This window comes from Pinus tabuliformis, chromosome 9 (genome assembly GCF_031772625.1).
Source record: "Pinus tabuliformis cultivar Carrire ecotype Pingquan chromosome 9, CPIR1, whole genome shotgun sequence".
NCBI lineage: Eukaryota > Viridiplantae > Streptophyta > Pinopsida > Pinales > Pinaceae > Pinus > Pinus tabuliformis.
The window spans coordinates 1,734,490,694-1,734,513,176 of NC_142307.1; positions in this window are offsets into that span (position 1 = coordinate 1,734,490,694).

The following is a 22,483-nucleotide window of genomic DNA, read 5'->3' on the forward strand; positions in this document are numbered from 1 at the left end:
TCACTCCTCCTTCAATGCCTTTGAGGCTCCATAATTTATTAAACTTAGCATGATAAAAAATCCTAAAATCACTCAACTAAAAACTCTAAAACTCTACATGCAATGCATACACATGGCAAAAGCATCTCCTCAGCTTTATTCTGTCTTTTTCCCTGTTCTAAAATAGAAAAGCTTTCCTTATTGCTTAAAGGTCCATATCCATTCCTTTTATGCCTAAAAGCTCTCCTAGTTTTATTTATTTATTTTGAAAATATCTAATAAAAGCCTAAATATTAAACTAATTCTACAACTGTATGAACCCTATGTCTATTATTTACAATAATTTCCTTTTTGGGCTGGATGCTCCCGCGTCAATGACCCAACAATACATCTTTTTCTAGATTATCTCTAATAAGGACTTTATTTTAGAGTATGCACCACTAAAAAATACAAGTTTTGGTCTTGCAACATAACTTGCATAATTTCTTCCACCACAAGACTAAATTCCTTGATCTTCTTTCATTAATGATAAAACTGTAGCCTGGTTTTTGTATAATACTCCCGAAATGGGGAATGCGTCCAACATAAAGAATCTTCTCTTTCTCTAAGGCGTACATGGGAAATCTTAAGACTGGCAATGTAATGTTTCTATTGTTCAAAGTGTTCTAAAGGTAGGTTTAACTGGTTTGCATCAACCTATCGTTATGCCAAGATTGAGGTTTGTGCATTATCTAACACTTGGTTAATGTGAACCTCTCATTTGCATGTAGAAATTCAACCAACTCATGAGACAAATGTAAATTTTCATCACAACTCACCCATGTATAAATTTCAATCCTTACCTACTCCCCATTCTTGACCTTCTAGGCGATACCTTCTTCTACCATAAAGAATGGAGATAATACGACTTTCCAAATAACCGAGATATTTTTCCTCTTCTTGATTGGGGAATTAATCCATTCTTTAGGAGTAGAAGGGTGAATGGATTTTTTATGGACAACATCAATCCACAAATAATCAATGGAAATGGGTCTCCAACCAAGCTTCATGGCCAATGCCTTTGCAAATAGGTGAATATTTTTAAGCTCCCATCCTCCCCACTTCTTAGGTAGGGAAATTATATCCCATTTTGCCCATGGGAAGACTTGTCCCTCTTTCTTCCCCAACCATAAAAACTTGCAATAGCTTTTATGAACAAAATTGAAGATGCCCTCAGGTATCCATGATAAATACATCCAAAAAATCATAATAGTTTCAAGTATTTATTTAATGAGAACCAATTTCTGAGCTCTAAACAATCATATAAGACTCCGTGCTTTTAATAGTTTTTCAATCTTAGCAATTAGCGAGATCTAGCCAACCTTTTTGTGGTCATTGGGTTTTAAGTGAAATCCCAAGTACTTAAGATATTCATAAAAAATGTTAGATTAAAAGGGAAAATATTTTGAACATTGATAGACTCATCCCCAGATAATCAAAGAGGGGAAATAGTATATTTTTGATGATTTAGCCACATTGCAGTATCTTTCTCAAATAGTGATAAGGTCTCTTTGATACTAATAAGATATTTCGTGGAACTGTCACATAATAATAACATATCATCCATAAATAATATAAGAGTGATGTAAAGGTCCTCAAATACAACAACACCTCTTAAATCTCCTCTCCTTTTTGCCTCAGCTAACAATCTACTAAGGCCTTCGGCTACCAACAAAAATACTAGCAGAGAAAGAGAACAACCCTCTCATATACCATGTTGAGCGTGAAATAGAAAAATAGCCAACCCATTGATAGGAACAACAAAATATATCGTGGTAATGCAGCTCATTATCCAACTAATAAAAGGTACTTCAAAGCCGAGATGAGTCATAAGTAATCTGATGTATATCCAATTGACCCTATCATATGCTTTGGAAAGGTTAGTCTTGATCACTAGGCCTTTAAACTTCTTTGACTTTAGATTGTGAAGGCCTTCTTGAGTAACCTCAATAACCTCATGATTCTGCATGCCTTCCAAGAAAGAAATTTGTTCCTTCGATACATTTTTTGATAAGGTTGGTTTCAACATATCACTTATGATTTTTGCAATAACCTTGTAAATGTAGTTTCACAATGACATGGGCCTAAATTCATCAAAGAAGTGAGGAGAGTATGATTTGGGGATGAGGGAAATAAAGGTAGAGTTAAAGGAGTCAAGAATTCTGCGAGTTTGTCAGGAGTCATTCACCACTCTTAAAATGTTACTTCCCATAATATCATAAAGTCCCATGGAAAATTCAATCCAGCATCCATTAGGTCTAAGGCTTTTATGCTTTTAAAAGTTGTGGAGATTTTTTTGCAATTCAGCCTTAGATATTGGTTCCATTAAACATAAATTTTCTTTAGCCTCCGAGAACCTCGGGAAGGCTAAATCCATAGACATAACCTCAACAATAGTCACCTAGAGAGAGGCCTTATACAAGTTACTGAAGTGATTCTTGCCCAGTTTTATTAAATCTTTGAAAGATGTAACTCTACGACTTTCAATTTCATCAAGAGCTCACATAGTGTTCTGTGCTTCACGACTTTTCACATAGTTCTAAAAGAACTTCATGTTTTCATCACCACTCTTTAACCATGTAGCATGACTTATTTTGTCTCCACATCTCCTCTTTTTCTTCAAGTAATCTTTTTTTTTTGTGGTTTCTAGATAAATAATCCTAAACATTTCGTGACTAATATCCTCCATTGCATTACGTTATGCTATATTGATATAGTTCTATAAATTAATGATAGTATAATTTTATAAATTAAATAATTCGTAAATATTGATAGCCTATAATAAACATTTAAAACTAAAACAATTTTTTTATTACACATTCATATTTTTATTAAAAAAAAATCATAAAAAACTAACTATATTATAACTTTATATTAAATCATAGTTATTAATGATTATAAAAACATAATATCTAAATTAAAAATATATTTAAAGGAATAATTAGACTAATATTTTTTATATTAAATTAAAAAACAAAAATAAATAAATATTTTTTGAAATGAATCTAAATTATTGAAATTCTATTCTAAAAACTCTAATTTAAATTAGAGTTTTTTGGGGATATTTTTTTATTTTTAGTGAAAATTTTTGAAAATCACAAATGTGAATGCTAAACTATGTATAACTCCAAAATAAACACACATGAAATTTGGGGGTAATAATGGCAGTCAAATGTCGGCATATGATGAAAAGGGATTAAATTTGGGCACGCAATAGCTTCTTCTTTTTTATGGGTAGGGTCACGAACCTCAGTCTAGCAGATTCTTTGGAGACTGGATTAGTGGGTGTGTGTTAACTAGGGTTGTAACACAAGGTTGTTTTTTATGATAAAATTGGGGGAGAATTAGCATTTTTTTTTTAATATACAATGAAATGATATTTTAATATTTATTAAGTTAAAAGCGATATTTTAATTTTCACTGAGTTAAAAATAGTTTATAGGATTATCACTTTTATGTGTTTTTTTGTAATTTAATTTTTTCTAATAATCACTAAGCTAAAAAACAATGCCAAAAAACTAAGGTTAACATATATTTCTTAACATTTCCAAAATTTATTGGTTTGTTTATCCTGCCGCATCTTGTGACCTCAACATATATGTCACGGGTCTGCTGCATCTTGTGACTTCAACATATATGTCATGGGTCTATTGAATTGTGCTTCTAGGGTTCTTGAAATTATTTAATGGTATGTTGGATGCCATTTAGAGTTGTCTTTTTTATTTTGTTGGAGGTCATTCCTTAGCTGTACGATTTGGCCCTAGTCAGAGGTCATCCCTAGGTTCTCATTATCTTTCAGGCCTCTTGTGGAATTTTTTAGCCAGTTGGCATTTCATTCCGGTATTTGTTTGTGTTGGAGGTCAACTAATGCCTCTTGTGGAGCCAGTTGGCATTTCATTCCGGTATTTGTTTGTGTTGGAGGTCAACCTTCTAGCACATATAATGACAGGTTTTGGATATTAAGCATTTCTTCTTCTTTTTTCTATATAATACTACCTAAGCACCCATGAGGGATTTGAACCGGTGACCTCTCTCAAGGAGTGCCTTAACAGTACACCCATTCACCATCAATCCAAAGTCCCATGGGCTATATTAAGCATTTCTTACACTAGCTGTGGTTTTAAATTAAATGTTTGGAGCTGTCTAACTAGGAGCTTCCTTAGGAATGGTTTGGCTTTAGTTTATTAGATCCTAACTTATAGTAAATTATTTAATTGGGTTTGTATGCTGACATGGAAATCAGTTTTAGGTGGAGGTTGTTGCACGCAGAGCCATCTGAACGTGACTTCTATAGTGTTCACAAATTTTTTCCAAGTTATTATTTTTTTTTTTTTTTTTGTGTCAAATTGTGGTTTTACATGAGAAATAATGTCCATTCATTTTTTGTTTTTCTTTCATTCTATTTATCTATCCATCTATGGGGACTCATTCCTCCTATTTTAGTTATTTATAATCTAATATTTATTTACACACATATAACTCTAAAGTATTATGTGTTTAGCCTTTTTTATAGCAAAATGGGTGGGCGTTTGTAGGTTAAAATATTTTATTTTTTTTCAAAGCATTTTTTTTTGGTATTTTGGTAAGGTGTTTTGGTAAAGATGTTAATTTTCTCATGAATGCAACAATATCTTAAATCAATAGTTTTGAACTCTACATGATATCAAATCAAATAATATGTTGTGTTTATTTATTTGTTTTTATGATGGAACATAGGATTCTTCAACAATTTGGTTGTAGAATTATTGTAACAAGAAGAGGAGAAGAATTCACTTGTTCCTCTTTTAAATCTTTTAGTATTTTCTTGAACCACACATTGTGTTTTGTTGCTTCTACAAGTGCCACATATTATGAGAATGTCATAGAATATGTCAGAATTGAATATTTGTGTCACATCCATGAGACAATGGTTGATCCAATACTCATGAGATAACCCAAAGTAAACACTCTTTTTTCTTTGTTCCTATCAAACTATGTATCTGAATATCCAATCACAATGAACCATAAATATTTTAGTTCAAAATCCTGAGATCCTTTAAATACTTCAATATTCCCTTCTCCCCAAAATAATATCCTTCACAAAACTTTTGCATGAATCTAAAAAATATTCCAACAACAAATGAAATATCTAATTGCACTGAGAGGCATGTTTTAGGCAAAATATTGTTTGATTCCATCTCTGGTCCACTTACATTTAACAAGTATCATATTACAAAAATACTAAATACAAAAATATAAATATAAATAGATATAAAAAAAAAAAAAAAACAATTTCTGCATAGAGGGTGGTGCTAGTTCTACCCAAACGTCATTAGCATGATGCAAAGGTATGGTTACACAGAACACCTTGCCTGTTAAGCGCTCAATCCAAAGCACATGTACACTCTGATAAATCCTCACACGAAGTGCTCATTAACAAACTTGATGTGGAGGTACACTCGCTCAACTTCGGCTCATAGGAAAATGATGGCCATCATAGGGCAACGTCATAGTAAGGTGGCTTCCTTATTTAGTTATGCCTGGGTTTCTGTTAAACAATATTGGCTACCTCTCCATGTCATTGGGTATGAATCCCTTCAGCCACCAAGCCAACTGTCTTCATAACCGCCATGCATACCTCCGTTGGCCCATCTTTGGGTGCTTTCTAGTATTCTCAGAGGTGGTGACTTTGTGTATCATTACACCTCTTTCTTCGTCCTCAACATCCTCCCGCATCTGCCTGGGCACTCGGGGGTACAAGTTGGCCTTCTAACGTCACTTTGATGGTTCGTTTTTCTCCGAGCATTTTTGCCTTCTTTCATTTCGCAGGGCACCATTATCGACATTACCAAATTCACATAGGTATTTTATCACTTCTGGGAGATGATGACAATTGTAATTGCTAGTCTGCTCCAGTTCACCCCTAATTTCTCCTTCAGTCAATATGCAACAATAGGCAAGGGAAAGTGTGTGAAAGTTCTTCACCGCAGGAGAAAATTCGAAGTCTCTGATAGCTGAGTTTTAGTTCTCCAGCGCTCCCGAGTCCGCAATCTAATTGTTCGTAGCTCCATCATCTCCTAATTTTGGGGATGCGTTTCTACTTATTTTGGGGCTCAAAGGATTATGGTTAAGGTCTTCGAAGCTATAGCGCTCCCACTATTGGTAAGGAGATCGAGCATTCCAGTGTCATGGTTCCCGAAAACTCACTGCCAAACTAAGCTTATGTTCCACCAAAATGCCAATTGGTGCCTCTTTTAGCTGTGTGGATGAGTGAAAGTATCCTCTCTCTTTTTGTCCTTGAAATCTCTATGTAATAGTTTGTTTGGACATATATGTTTATCGCCTATCATCAACATTGTATAAGTCTCTTCATTTTGTGTGATAAACTGTTAAGTGAGGATTTTGTAGCTTCAAGATTATATACCTGTGTTATTGGTCTATCTTTCCCTCGGGAAGACAAGTCGTACAAAGAACACGCCTGTGTAATGCTTTAATGCTTCAACTGATTAATGAAATGTGGACTTTTAAACCAAAAAAATGAGAAGCCAATTAATACAACAATTACAATACACCTACAACATGTTAACTTTCAGTGCATAGAAAAGAATGAGCGACAGGGACTACCATACCCTAGCCTATTGCCTGGATACCTAACCTGGAGACCTTTCCATACATATCCATAGGTCTGCTGTTCTACTAATGAGTTTGTTCTGCTCAAGTTTATTATACTCCTTCAAATATAAATGTTAAAACATAATATTATTTTAAACTTCAACTATAAATGTTAATGGAAATTCTACCATTAGCACCCAGAGACATATCTCAAGAATTAATAATTAAAGTTTGAACTTGTATAATTATGTAAATGGGCATATATGTTATTCATTTATATAAAAAAATAACACATAAAGCTATTAAGATTTCATAAGGGAAATCTCTATCTTTCATTAATGAAATGTAATATTACATATATATAAGAACACTGTCTCAAGATAGGAAAACTATGTTGGACACACAATTTGTTGGTTGATTGAGAGAATATTTCAACCACATCAAACTAGGGAAACCACTCCTATAGAATAGGAACAAACTCTTTATATAGAAAGTCACAACTGAGACAAGTAGGAATCAATATTCCAACACACCCTTGTCTCCATATCAATTTACAAAGTCTAGTTGTGGTCAAACATAAAAGAATATGTTGATGTCCATATAAAGGAGCAACCATCCACCGAAATGCATGGGTACTAACTGCTACAACAGCAAGTCTTGTAGGACGTCCTTGGCATACATGGTTCTCTCAACCATTATAATGTGCACATGTACATGTACCTACAAATCCCCCTCGATCATCATGGGTTTTATCGGATTACCCGTAACCATGCTCTGAGTTTTATCGGATCACCCTCAACCATGCCAGAAAGGGCTCTCACCCACCATGGCTCAACTCAACCACCAGGGTTCAACACAGCCACTTTGGGCTATCTGCCACTAAGGCACTCTAGCCACTCTAGGCTACAAACCTACCACCAGGGCACTCTCGCACTCTAGGCTACAAACCTACCACTAGGGCACTCTAGCTACAAAAGTGCCACTAGGGCTCTCCAACCTTCCACTGGGCCACAAACCTTCCACTAGGGCACTCCTGCCACCAAGGCTCACCAAAGACCTTACTCAATGAGGCCGAAGGATTTTTTGGCCAGCTCTAAACCATGCCAACAGAAATCTCTATCCCACATCACTCTTACATGTGGTTTCTGGCTTACCACAAACCAAAACTGCAAATACAAAGTGGTGTTTAGATTACCATGAAGTGTATGGGGATACACATGCCTTACAAGTCTTACAACACAACTCCAACTCTTGGACTTACCAGGTACATACATTACAAAGACTATTGCAAAACATCCTAGACTTGCTTAGAATTAATGTGTGACTCATAATAATATTGAGCATGGTTTATTTCAACATACACTCCTTTACCTTGTTTGTCCATCTAATGCTCCTTCAAAAAACTAATATCCACTGCCACACTTAACTCCTAAAATCATATCCAAACTTGATGTCTTCCTCTTGAATCTTTCTAACTTAAATTCAGATTTGTTAAAGTGATGAGTTCCAACCAATAGCATTTACATGTTAAGTTGATCAGAATCAACATTTCTCAATTATAAAACCCAAAAATAATTCGAGAAAAATTCATTTTACCAAGTAAATACTAATTCATGGCATAGTGGAAGTCTAAATGGTGAAACAACTCTCACACGGAGACGCTGCACACACTAACTCTTCAGTGGATCGAAACAAACCGTGTACGTTCCGCAACGATTGAAGGCAGGTTCAACGATTGAAGGCAGGTTCAGTGGCACCTTATGGTACACAGAACTTCAAATCGCTGCACCAAGCAACACAACTGATCCACGGTTCCAGCATCTCAACGCATAAGTAGTCCACAACACATCACAATCACCATCATCTGATCCTGTTCACAGAGCCCAATCACAGTCTCACATCAAGAAAACTCATCTCAGCATTTGAAGATTCACGCAAGAAGAAACCGTAGGGAGGCACCATTGATCCTTCTCCAAGGAAACCGTCATAGAGGAATCATTTGGCCAAATGGAAAATGGATTATCTCCAGTGATAATGGCAGATTAATGTGAGGGGGTCTAGAAACTACCGTTTGTATGGTGGTTTCACAATCTTCGTTGGCACTTGAATCCATCGAAAGCAAGGTCAAAGGATTCTCCACGGATAGAACTTAAATTCTCGGCCAAATCGAATCATCTCACTAGTCCCGCATTGCCTGGACGCCTGCTTAGGATTTTCTCTTCAACTTAAGCATTTGATGGTCCACACATGGTATATGTTTTACCACTTCCTGTCTAGCCATAAGCAAATATAGAATTGTTAAATCATGCCAAGCATTTCTCTACCAGTGGCACACCAACCATCTCCAAAAACTCTTACAGGGTGGACTTTTTCGGCAACGACATTGAATGTAAATTGTTCATCTGCCACAACCACTATATCAAAGAAGGTCTCATGTACAATTTGGGTGCCTTGCTTCTCTTCTTCTCTCGTCAATGGCCAAATCCTCACTATCACCCAGTCACGCTACCACAAGAAGAAACAATAGAAATATAGATACTACTTGAATGAGACTCAAACCCAACACCACCATCGGGAAATAGCTTTAAGAAATCATTGACTCACTTGTTGAAATTGTAATTTCCAACTGCAAGTCGAAACCACACAGTTTTTCCATTGCAATGAGATCTAATCGCAGATTGCAGATCGCATCCTTGATCCCCTTACCTTATTCTTCTCCCTTTGTTTTCCTGCGATACGATCCTGCGATGTGATGCGATCGCAGATCGCAAACTTTTGCCTTTGCGCGTTAAAACCCTCCACTCTACATCCGCCGATTGTGATATTGCGATGTGATATCATCGCACATCGCACCATTCGCCAGGTTAATCCCCACCATCCATTCATTCTTATCCATCAACCCATTTTTGTTCCCACCTTGAACACGCGTCCACCATGCCTTATTTATGTTTTAAACTAATTTTATGTTCCCAAGGAAGAAAGAAGGTTGTGTGCCATTACTGCTCACCAACAGCATTAAAGAAGAAGAATGGTCAAGAACAAGAATGGCGCGCCTCGTGCAGGTAAGAACATTTATCAGTTATGGGTTTCTTGCGTATTCCACTGTGTCCAGCTCCTGCAGGTTAACAGAGTACTAGAAAAGGCCAGTTTTGTCAGCAGAAAGTATCAAAGGTCCATAACATTTTGTAAATCCGGTTGGTGGCTATATTTGACCCCTTCACGCATAACCTAGTAGATATAAAGTTTTCTTTAGTAGCAGAGAGAGTGTGAGAGAGGCATAGGTGAAGCACAGCAGTGCGTCTGTAACACGCAGCAGTGTGAGAATGTAAGGAAAGTCGCAGCGGAAAAATAAAAATATAGTAGACACTGCAGTCTGAATGTTTTTTTTGTAAAACCCTCTGTGAGAGAGGAAGACTCTTTTGTAACAACAGTTTCATTAATGAATAGAAATCTTTTGGTGTGTGAAAACTCCCTCCTCTGCAAATAAATTTTTTAGCTTTCCACTGTGTTAAATATCCTGTGCTAAAAAATAGAGCGTCATTCTCTGTTTGGTCTTTTGTTTTTTGGAATTTTACCAGAAAAATTCCCAACAGTGTATCAGAGCTACTCCAGGCTCTTTGAAGGCGTCAAAGAAGATGAAGGAACGATTCTTGCTAGAGCAGCTTCTCCAGCAGCATGAAGGCTCAGGCAAAAGAATCCAAGGTATTTCTCAGTTATTTTTAAACACACAGTCAAGTATTCGAAGCGTAGTTTAAAGTGCAAGAATGGCCAGTACGAGCACCAGCGTGGGTATGTTTAATACCCAGCTCCCACAGTTCAATGGGAAGAACTATGACTATTGGGCAATAACCATGAGAGCCCTGTTTGCCTCACAAGATTTATGGGAACTTGTTGAATATGGATTTGAAGAGCCAGCAAATGAAGATGAGTTTAATGGATTGACTCAGGCAGAGAAACAGTTGTTGAAGAGCAATAGGAAGAAAGATTCAAAATCCCTCGTATTTTTGTATCAAGAAGTGCATGAGAGTGTGTTTCCAAGGATAGCAGCAGCCAAGACATCCAAAGAAGCATGGAAAACTCTCAAGACAGCCTATCAAGGCATGGAGAAAGTGAAGACATCAAAACTACAGTTGCTGAGGAGAGATTTTGAGAATCTATGCATGAAGGAGTTAGACAATATTGACTCATTCTTCACACATGTAATTGGTGTGGTCACACAAATAAGATCTCATGGAGAAACTCTTGATGAAAGGAGGATTGTGGAGAAACTATTGAGGGTCCTACCCTCAAAGTTTGATGTGATTGTCACCACCATAGAGGAGACAAAGGATCTCACAAATTTCTCAATTGATGAACTACATGCATCACTGATAACACATGAGCAGAGGTTGAGTAGAAATGAAAACTCATTTCTAGAACAAGACTTCAAGACCGAGATGTCCTTTGGAAGAGGAAGAGGTCAAGGCAGAGGAAGCAAGAGAGGAAGAGGCAGAAGCCAAAATAGAGGTGGAAGAAACAACCCAGCAAATGCTCAAGAAAGGGGCAGCAATCCAAATCAGAACCAAGGCCAAGACAGCAGCCAACAAAGTGGACAACATCATGCTCAAGGACAAAGGTATGAAAAATTCAATGTCCAATGTTATTATTGTAAAAAATATGGGCATTATGCAAATGAATGTAGGAAAAAGCAGCATGATATGAACAATAGATCTAGTGCAAATATCACTAGAGAAAATATCAACCAAGATAATGTATTGTTGGCTTGTAATATGGCTGAAACAAACAATGAAGACATATGGTTTCTAGACTGCGGTTGCAGCAACCATATGACAGGAAACATAGCCCTGTTTTCTGCTTTAGATCAAAATGTGAAATCACAAATCAAACTTGGGACTGATAGTAAAATTTTTGTTATGGGAAAAGGAGAAGTTAAAATATTTACAAAGAAAGGTGAAAAGAAAACCATAATATATGTCTATTATGTTCCAAGAATGAGATGTAACCTCTTAAGTATTGTACAGCTTGTTCGAAAGGGTTACAATGTTTTCTTTGTGAATGATGTATGCACCGTCATTGGTAGAGCACCGAGAAAATGATGTATTGCTGAAGTGAAGATGACGAGGAATAGGATGTTCCCTCTCAGAATAAAGGCAAATTTGAAAAACAAAGAAGTAATTGCAGCAGTTACCCAAGAGGCTTTCCAAAGCCAACCAAAGGATGAAAATTGGTTGCGGCACTTGAGATTTGGACATCTCAACTTTGGAGGTCTTAATTTGTTGAGTAGAAAAGGAATGGTAAGAGGATTACCATTGATAGAGAAACTAGACAGCCTTTGTGAAGGTTGTATTTTGGGGAAACAACATAGAGAAAGTTTTCCATCAGGGAAAAGCATAAGGGCAAAAGCACCCTTAGAAATTTTCCACTCAGACTTATGTGGACTGATGCAAACTCCATCACTAGCAGGACGCCAATATTTTCTAACATTCATTGATGATTTTACGAGAAAAACTTGGGTTTACTTTCTATCCTTTACTTGATATGATGTTGGCTTATTGGGGCCTGACCCAAGTTCAAAAATGTTTAGCCAAACAAATCCCAAAACTACTGTCCCTTTCGGTAACAGTCTGCGGAGCGTGGACTGAGGTCTCACCCAAGGTAGTATCGGAGGGTGCTGGAACTAGGTTTCCGCACCCTAGGGATGTCTTGATGAGGTTTGGAAGTTCGCGAGATGATCCTGCGCGCTACGCTACTTCTGCGCGGTTGCCTGTTCAGAGTAACTACCTTTGCTCAGCTTGGAAGACGAGCGCGAATGCAAATTACCTTTTATATGCCTAATATTATTATAGATTTTGAATTAACTTACTAAGGCACAATAGTTTCGGTTACCATTTAAAATAAATAGACATGCGTGCAATTAAACTGTAATGAGATGCATAAGCCAGAATATAGAAATAGATACGCAATATTCCAAAACCAACTTATCTTTATTAATTCCTTTTTCTTGTTACAATCCACTTCTTGCCTGCGCACACAACTACAGGGGTCCGCGCATACAGCAGCAGACTCTAATGGGCTTCCGCACACATAAGTGCGGAGCCTCTATCTCCTACTACAACCCTCGACTCAAACTTATAGACTCAGAGTGACTATCACTGTTAACAACCCATACACTTTAGATCTCTTCCAAAACCTCCAAAAACTATCTTCTACAACTAGAGCCTTGCTCTATTTATACATTCTCATGGTCCATAGACCATGGGCAGGCCAACTCACTTTCTATTATTTTACCTTATTTTCGGGTGGACTACCCTTTGACTTGACTCATTACAACTCACGCTCCACGCACTTCGCGGAGCCTTTACAATACCAATATCCCAAAATTGTGGGCTTTAAGCCCTAAAACCGTTACGCGGGGGACTCGCTGCCCAACAGGCCCCCAACACAAACATCATGACTCGTCCCAAGTCACTTGGCTGGTGTGGTGATCTTCACTCGGAGTCCATTCAACAATCTTTACGCTTCGCGGATATCAGCCACACATTCCTCCATTGTCTATTGTATCAATTGTGTTCAACGCTTTGATGCATCGTTGTGAGAGGTGTCTTCTTTCCTTTTCGCATATGTGTCCTACATCTGGGCCAGCTTGCTTTCGATTGTGGCAGTGACCGCGAATGCTTCCTCGAGCCAAGGCTGGATGCATGCTTTAAGCCCTGCTTCTTTTTGTCATGCGATGTCCACCCATTCTTTCAAATCCTGGACCTCCCTTATCTTGGCCAATCGCTGGGTGAGGGCAAGCATCTGTGCGGTTCCCTGAACATCATCATAAGCCTACTGCAAATCTCACGCTTCTGTCTCTAACTACTGTAGCATTGGGTCCTCCTAGAGTGAGGTGATCATTAAGAGGGACTGGTCCAACAAGCTAGTGCAGTCTTTTACAGCCTGCTCTATCTATTTCAACCCCGATTGAATGGCTTGGTGGCACTGCTCTCTGACTTATGCAGGTGTAGAGGTCTGTGCCTTCAGTCGTAGCTCTACTATCTGCAAGTTTAGCTCCAACTTAACCTTCATAGCCTCCTCTTGGGTCCTACGGACTCCAACTGCCAGTTGGAAAATCTTTTTTGTGGTGGGGAGTGCTACTGGTACGATAAACTCCACAATGCTTCTACAGGCTTCCTCCACTACCTGTTCTAATCCCTGGTTTTTGGCAACCATGCTATTGTACTTTAGGTTGAGTTGTTCTAAATTTACCAGTTTCTCACTCAAGACATGGAGAGTGCGTCCTTCCCTGGCACGAAGCTCAGCAGTTACCCCATCCTGCAGCTGGTATAGGGTTTCTCTAGGAAGGGTGGCCAAATTCAACCCCCAGCCCCTCATGTCACCTTCGGCTACTACTAAGATGGCTCCTTCTGGTAACACCAAAGTGTTCATTGTGCATGCACACAACATCTGTTCAGCCTCAGTTACACCTTCCACAAGGTGCAGTGTCATAATTCCTAAGGGTCGTGCCTGTAATTCCTACAACTGTGCTCTGAGCGCCCCCAACATAGTTGTTTGCTCTGTCATCAACTCTACCAAAGCATCCTTGTCAATAAGGGTTCCTCCCATGGTCTTTATTCTCTTTATCCTTTTGCGCATGGGAGACTGCTCCTGGACGCGTGGCCTCTTGAGGTGGGTCACGTTTGTTGTAAGGTCCGTGCATTCCTGTGTCTCCATCTCCCAGCCTATCCGTGCAGCAATGCATCCCCTTAAGAACAACCTCGAGCCTTGTTTATAGTCCCACACCTTCTTTCAACTGCTTGGAGCGCTGAGACTGTGGCTTCTACAGATAGTCAAGTCGTCACACCCCTAGTGCGAGATTGCGCTTTTCCCGCTAGCCCAGGCTGGGGGCACCTTTTACATGCCTTTGCATCCTGTTCCTCTGTATATAGTACCTTCCCTTGTTTAGTAAGCTGCAGTTGTAGCCATGATAGTAGGGTCGAAACTCTTTCTAATGCAGTAGTAGGCTGGCCAGACTTGGCCTCATCATACTTAGTTTCTCGCAGCCCGCTTGCGTGACTTCTGTTTCCAGTTTACGCATTTCTTCATCTAATGTCATACTTCTCTTCCTCAGCCATGCCCACTCATCATCGATTTCACGAATTTTCATGCTTCCTCGCTGAAGGTCTTCTTTCAACTGCTTAATTCCTTTACCGAGGTCCTCGCGTCCTATTCCTACTGTGGGAGCCATGGTCCAGGGACTCTTCTCTGACCTCCTAGTCTCTTCTCTTCTTGTCACTATTGGGATCATTTCCACACTCTGGTTTCTGCTTATGGTCCTATAGGCCCATCGAACCACGGGCATGCGTAGGTCCCAATCCATTTGTCCCACCTGGTAAACTTTCTTCATGATCTCGCATAGCCTTGTTAATGCTCCACCATGGGGTATTTACGGTGTGCATCATTCTTTATGCTGTAGTGTCGGGTCCTGATTTTTTATCCTTAGCCTGGGTTGTGCCTGCCTAGCACGCGACTGCACCCATTGACACAGGTGGGTGCACAAACTACTTTTCCCTCGATGCTTGGCTTGTTTTGGATGCTAGGGACTTCCAGACCATAATTGCATCCTTCTTCCGCATTTGTGCCAGCTCCCAATATTCTTCTGGTGCATTTACCACCATTTTCGAGGCATCGGGTGCAACGCCTAGTCTATCGCATCGTACTGCTGCTATTTTGGTACTGACCTTGCGACTTTGTCCAAGAGTTCATCCCCACCTGTGTCCCCATCATATGTTGGCAGTTCCCTAGCTTCGGTTGTTATGTACCACATTGATCTAATCATCATGTTGCAATTAAGCGTTGAGAATTCGTGCAACCGGTTCTGCCAATGTTCTATTTCTTCCTTTGAATCTGAAGTAGAGGAACTGTCGCACTCCCATGAGATTCTCCCATCTTCAGTCAGGTTTACCCTATCATGGTCTTATGTCTTTATCTGGTAAATGTAGTCCAGCTCATCATCATTGTCATCTTCACGCACAGGTTTAGTGTAGCACACTCCTTCAGCTGGATCTACTAGAACTACTACGCATAGAGACTTTTTCTCGAAAGTTATTTTTCGCTTCTTTAGGTTGATGACTCCATTCGTATCCATAGCCCAATCTATCCCTAATAATGCAGGGTAACAGTTACTGTCATCCACAATCTCTATTACCTCAAAGTCCGTCTGTGTGCTCGCACCTTCAATATCCACTGTTACTCCTTGTAGTCTTCCCATGGGCATGATCTTTTGTTGTTTCACCATCCGTAATTGAATAGGATACCACTGTAACACAGGCCAGCCCATTCGTTCCCAAGTCTATTTTGGTAACACATTTCATCTGAACCTAGGTCGAGGACTACTTGACCCATCTCATATTCGCCAATTTGCGTCATCAACTACATTTCCCTCCGAGTGTGCAAAGCATGCTTCCCCATCTTTAGAACTACGTTTGGTTTCACTGATCCTGTGCACCTAGTGATGAGCTCTTGGAGTCCTTTAACTGCCTTATTGTCTTGTAGAAGCTTCATGCATGTCTTTAAAAAGGTAGTAAGCATAGATGGATCCATTCCCAGTTCGGGTTGATCCTTACTACTTGAAGTAGAGGCCTCTTTGAATCTCTTCTTAGCTTCCATAACTGTTTCTTTTGCACATTCCGAGTCAAGCTCGGGTTCCTTCGTAGGGGCCTTACAAACCCATGTATCATCCTCGAGTTGCTTTCCCTTATCTTCCCCTGTAGTCGCACCACTTCTAAGCACCATATTCATGTTGGGGTATTCTTCACATGGTTCAGACCTCATCATTTGGATATTTTGAGTTGGAGTAGGCTGTAATACCCCTTTCTCACGCATCTATGTGATCAATGTCAGACAATCTACTGCTTCATGATAAAAATTGATAACAATGCGGACAACATATTCTAGTCCAATTTGTACGGTCACGCGCATAGTGCCTGGTTCCTCTGCAATGGTAGTAGATTAACTGTCCACGCCCTCATTCGGGTACCATTCCTCCTCGTCCTCGACCTCGCCCTCGAAATCCCCCTCGCATGATTGTTGCAGCTAGATTGAGGCCTTGCATTTCTGTCTACATTTGATAAGATGGGGCCCTATCCATCATTAGCTCATAGCTTCAACATGTCCACTCATTGTGACCCATTGATCTACATAAATTATAGTACAGTTGCTGTAGAGTCTAGGCATACTTCTATAATAGCTGACAGTTGTCTATCGTGTGCTTTCCTCCCACCTGAAAAATCATGCACCAGAGTGCGGGTGTCGCACTCAGCCCTGCTTGTGCCTCTGGTCTCAATGGCATTGGTCCCCCTCCTGCAAAATAGTTCGCGAATATAGGACAGTGATCCTTGTCATGACCCTGGCCTTTACATTTTATAAACCACACTTCTTCGCATGCCTCCGGCCAGGGCGCCCTATCTTGCTTCAAACTTTTCATCTCCAAGAATAGGTTTTGTAGTTGTGGGTGGATTTGCTGGACTCCCAACCCCGGATCTTGTATCAGTGTTTCGTGCAACATCATCACCATTTCCAATGCCTCTGCCTGGGTTGAGAGATTCTATTGTGACAGTGGCATCCTCAGGTGTGGTGTCAAAGATGCCACAAACCATGTGTGGTGTTGCGCATCTATTAGTGTCATATTAGCCTCATGGATCATACTTTTCAACCTATGATCCAGATCCTAGGGGTTTTCGCCTAGAAGCATTGTGATCTCCTTGAATCTGATGATCGACTGCGTCTCTGGTTTCGGCTAGCTAAATTCTCTGTTCAATGCAATTTGGATCTCTGCTATTCCAACATTCGGGTGATCATTCAACTGCTTGATATACCATGTCACCGTGTGATCCTGCAGCACACTTACTAATGTGGCCTTCTTAATGTTATCATCCATAACCCTGTGCGCTTCCCACACTGCTCTTACTACGAACCAAAACTGATATGAATCTTCATTCTCTACTCCTCTAAATAGAGGTAGTTTGGTGGAGGCGGTGTGGGAAAAGATGGAGGTCAAGAAGGTGACGGGAGTGGTGGCGTTAGCGGGGATGATAACTGCGGAATGCACTGCCTTATCAAACTAACTGCACTCCTCAGAGAAACCCAAGCATGCTCTTCCTCACTTGCTCATGGAGGTGAAATTAAAGGACTGTTTTGTTACCCTTTGATCCCTTTGTAGACCTTTCCACTCTGCGTCATTCCACTCATTAATGTATTTGTATCACCTGTTTTTCACATAACAACATCTTAATCCAGGTATTCAAAGACTGGATGTACTTACCTTACGGTCCCTTGAGAAAATGTATTTCTTCTTCGTTGTAGTTGATGGTTGTGTCTATTACAAATTCAGTGATAAACCCTCCTATTATCTGATCCAGCTAATGGTATACGGCCCATGTGATCCTATCTTCAGATGCCTATAGTCTGCGCACCAACTCTAGAGTCCACACTATTGGTTGATCGAGCTTGTACCTTCCCTGGTTATCTACTAGCCTCGTGATCCAATCGTACAGTTCCGAAGAGAAGGTCACGAAAAAGATCTCGTGGTTTTCTATATATATATATATGAAGTGATCCAACCACCTCTTCTCGGATATCTGTGGTGTTTTGTTTTCCTATATTACGAACTCGTGTAGCTTCTGATCCAACCAATCCTCAATTTCTTTCTTTGTAGGGTTCTAGTGTTCCGACATTAGACATCCCTTAGGCAAATCTCGGTCTCGAAAATGGAACCATTTGTTGGCTTATTGGGGCTTGACCGAGGTTCAGAAATGTTTAGCCAAACAAATCTCGAAACTATCAGCCCTTTCGGCAACAATCCGTGGAGCGCGACTGAGGTCTCACCTAAGGTAGTATGGGAGGGTGCTGGAACCAGGTTTCCACACCCTAGGGATGTCTTGATGAGGTGTGGAAGTTCGCGAGTTGATCCTGCAAACTGCGCTACTTTCGCGCAGTCACCTGTTCAGAGTAACTACCTTCTCTCGACTTCGAGGACGAGTGCAAATGCAAATTACCTTTTTTGTGCTTAATATTATTATAGATATTGAATTAACTTACTAAGGCACAATAATTTCGGTTACCATTTAACATAAACATATATGCGAGCAATTAAACTGTAATTAGATTCATAAGCCAGAATATAGAAACAGATACGTAATATTCCAAAACCAACTTATCTTTATTAATGCCTTTTTCCAATTATGATCCACTTCCTGCCCTACGCACATAGTTGCAAGGGTCCACGCCTATAGTTGCGGACTCTACTGGGCCTCTGCACACACAGCTACGAAGCCTCTATCTCCTACTAAAACCCTTGACTTAGACTTACAGACTTAAAGCAACGATCACTGTTAGCAACCCATACACTTTAGATATTTTCCAAAACCTCCAAAAAACTATCTTCTACAACTAGAGCCTTGCTCTATTTATACATTCTCATGGTCCGCGTACGATGGGCAGGCCGACTCACTTTCTATTATTTTAGCTTATTTTTCAGTGGACTACCCTTTGACTTGACTCATTACAACTCATGCCTCACACACTTCGCGAAGCCTTTACAATACCAATATCCCAAAATTGTGGGCTTTAAACCCTAAAACCCTTACACAGGGACTCGCTGCCCAACATATGAATATATTGTTTAATTATTATTTATGTGCTCCATTCATACCTTAGGATTATATACCCTATGATATACAATTATCATCCTTTCATAAACAATTAAAATAGAAAATATATATTAACTATTTAATTTTATTGATCATAATATTTATAAGAATACATAATAAATATTATCTATTTAAAAATATATATATATATATCATAAATTAGGTTGGAAATATCATATTTTGCTTTATTATATGTGTGGCTATGAATATATGTGGTAAACAATGAGACAGATTTGCTCTGTCACCAAATTAAATTTCATTTCTCGATTAATAAATTTTAAAGTATTAGTATTTTAATTTGCATATTTTTGATAAATTTTCAAATGAAGCATAATTATATGCAAAACAATGATTAATTGAGGTTAATAAGACAAGATTGTTTAACGAATAGAAGAAATTATTTTTTCCCTAACGCTTACCATTTCGTTTAAATATTCTATTGTAAATATACCATCTCATTTATTAATTAGATTGCACTATTTAAAAATACAATTTAAACAATTGAAATGACAACATACCTATATTATAAGCAATTAAAATAGTTAAAATAGATATAAACTATTTAAATTTGTTGATCACTATATTTATAAGAATTCATCATATAATCTATTTATTTAAAAACAATTTTAAAATATCATACATTAGGTTGAAAATATTAGAGTGTGTGTTATTATATGTGTAATTGGGAATATATGTGGTAAACAATGTCGTTGATTTTCTCTTTCACTCTAGATCTATCATGCTCCTAGAGGGATCAAATCCCTCGAGGTGCAAACCTTTCATTAATTTCTACATTCAAAAAGTAAGGTTTACACCTCAACATATTTAATCCCTCTCTATGCATGATGGATCCATAGTTAGATAGATATTTATGGATGTGATATAGTTTTCATTGTTCCCTACTATTAATATATTATCTATATAAACCACAAAATATACAACAAATTTTCCAACATTCATAATTAGCATAGTTGCATCATCGAGATTAAAGTGTTTGTAATTCAATTTTAGAAGATGCTCAATAAATTTTTCATACCAGGCTTGTGGTTCTGTTTTAGGATATATATGGATTTGAAAGTTTACATACTTCTTGTTTATTTCCCTTTACAAAAATAGATTTTGGTTTAGTAATGAAGACATTCTATTTCAAAGGCCCATTCAAGAAAGCAATCTTGACATCCACTTTCGTGATTTTTCCCTCCATTCTAATTTGCCAAGGTAAAGACATTCTGGATGGTGACCCATATTTTTTGTCGTGTAAAAGGTATCCTCATAATAAACACCTTAATTTTGTGAAAATCCTTTTATCATGACCGATGCTTTGTGCTTGTAAAGTGAGCCATCTGATTTTTATTTTCTCTTGTAAAACCATTTGTAGCATATTTTTTGGGTACTAAATGGACGGTCCACCAACTTCCATGTTCCATTCCTTATGAGAGCTCCATACTCTCTTTGCATCGATTCTTTCCATTCATTATGAGAAAAAATTTCGTTAAAGAAATTTGGTTCAAATTTAGTAGATAAATTCAATTCACAATCATATGAAACATCTATATCATCTACGTCCAGTAAATTCAAATTATGTACATCAGCTCCATCTTCTTTGGTGAAACTTCTAGTTATGCTATTTTTTACTTCATTAAGATAAACAATTTCAAGTGTTTTGGTGAGCCATTTTGGGGGATCCTTATGAAATAGTCTAGGTTGCTCGATTTATGAGATGAGGCTAGTGAGACTAGGAGTAACTCCACAAATGAATTGATTTTCATTAAGGGAGAATATGAATATATACAAAGAAAGGGAGATTATTGGGTTTCATCTCCCAATGTCTCTTCGTCTTCCAACTTCCTTTTATTTTTACTATTTACAATATTTACATTAGTTTACCTAATCCCAAAGATTAGGTACCAAAATTCTCTTCCAAGTGCTTTGGTGATGATTTCTGCAATGCTCATTTATGGAACAATGTCATAGGTGGATTTTTTTGGTCTCAACATGATGTCGAATCAAATGGTATTTTGTATTGATGTTCTTCATTTGATCACGGAACTTTGGGTTCTTGGCTAAATTTATTACAAATGTGTTATCAATCAAAAGAGGAGTTGATTGAACTTGTTTCTCCTACAAATATTCAAGAATTTTCCTAAGCCACACAATTTCCTTCGTTGTTTCAGCTGCTGCAACATATCCTACTTCATTTGTGGAATCTGCTGGAACTGATTATTTGTGTGACCTCTAGGAGACAACTCCTGATCCAAGTCTCATAACATAACATGAAGTAAATACCCGAATTTCCTTATCTCCATCAAAATGTGAATCAGAGCATCCAATAAAGTTGAAGTCACCCACTTATGTATACTTGAGTCCAAGGCCTTGAGTTCCCTTAAAGTACTTTAGAACTCTTTTTGTAGCAGACCAATTACCCTCACATGGCTTTTCCTTAAACCCAGAGAGGATTCCAACAACAGATGAAATGTATGGTCTACTAGTAGTCAAGTAGTTGAGACTTCCTACGAGTTATCTAAACTTTGTTGCATCCTCAAATTATTTTCCTTCAGTGGATGTGAGATTTAATTTTTGTTCCATTGGAGTAGTAAAAGGATTTCACTCAGCCATCCCAAACCTATAAAAGACATCTCCAATGTACTTCTTTTTAGAGAGGAATATAAACTTCGGATGTTGAGTTACTTCAATACTAAGATAGTAGTGAACATATCCCAAATTTGTCATTTGAAAACCTTTCCTTGGTTCTTTCTTTATGGATGCAATGTAGATGCCATTATTCCCTGTCATCATAAGATCATCTGCATACACCACAAGATATACAATTGTTTTGCCAATTTTCCTAACAAACATAGTTGCATCATCAAGATCATAATGTTTAAAATTGAGTTTCTGAAGATGCTTAGTTAACTTATCGTACCAAGCTTGTGGTGCTTGCTTGAGTCCATACAAGGATTTTACAAGATTTCATACTTTTTGTTCCTGACCCTTCACAACAAATCCTTCATGCTGGGACATAAAATCATTCTCTTTCAGACCTCCATTCAGGAAAGCAATTTTTACATTGATTTGATGGACTTTCCAACTGTTCTAAGCTACCAAGGCAAAGAGTGTCCGAATGGTAGCCCATTTTGTTGTGGGGGAAAAAGTGTCCTCATAGTTGACCCCTTCCTTTTGTGAAA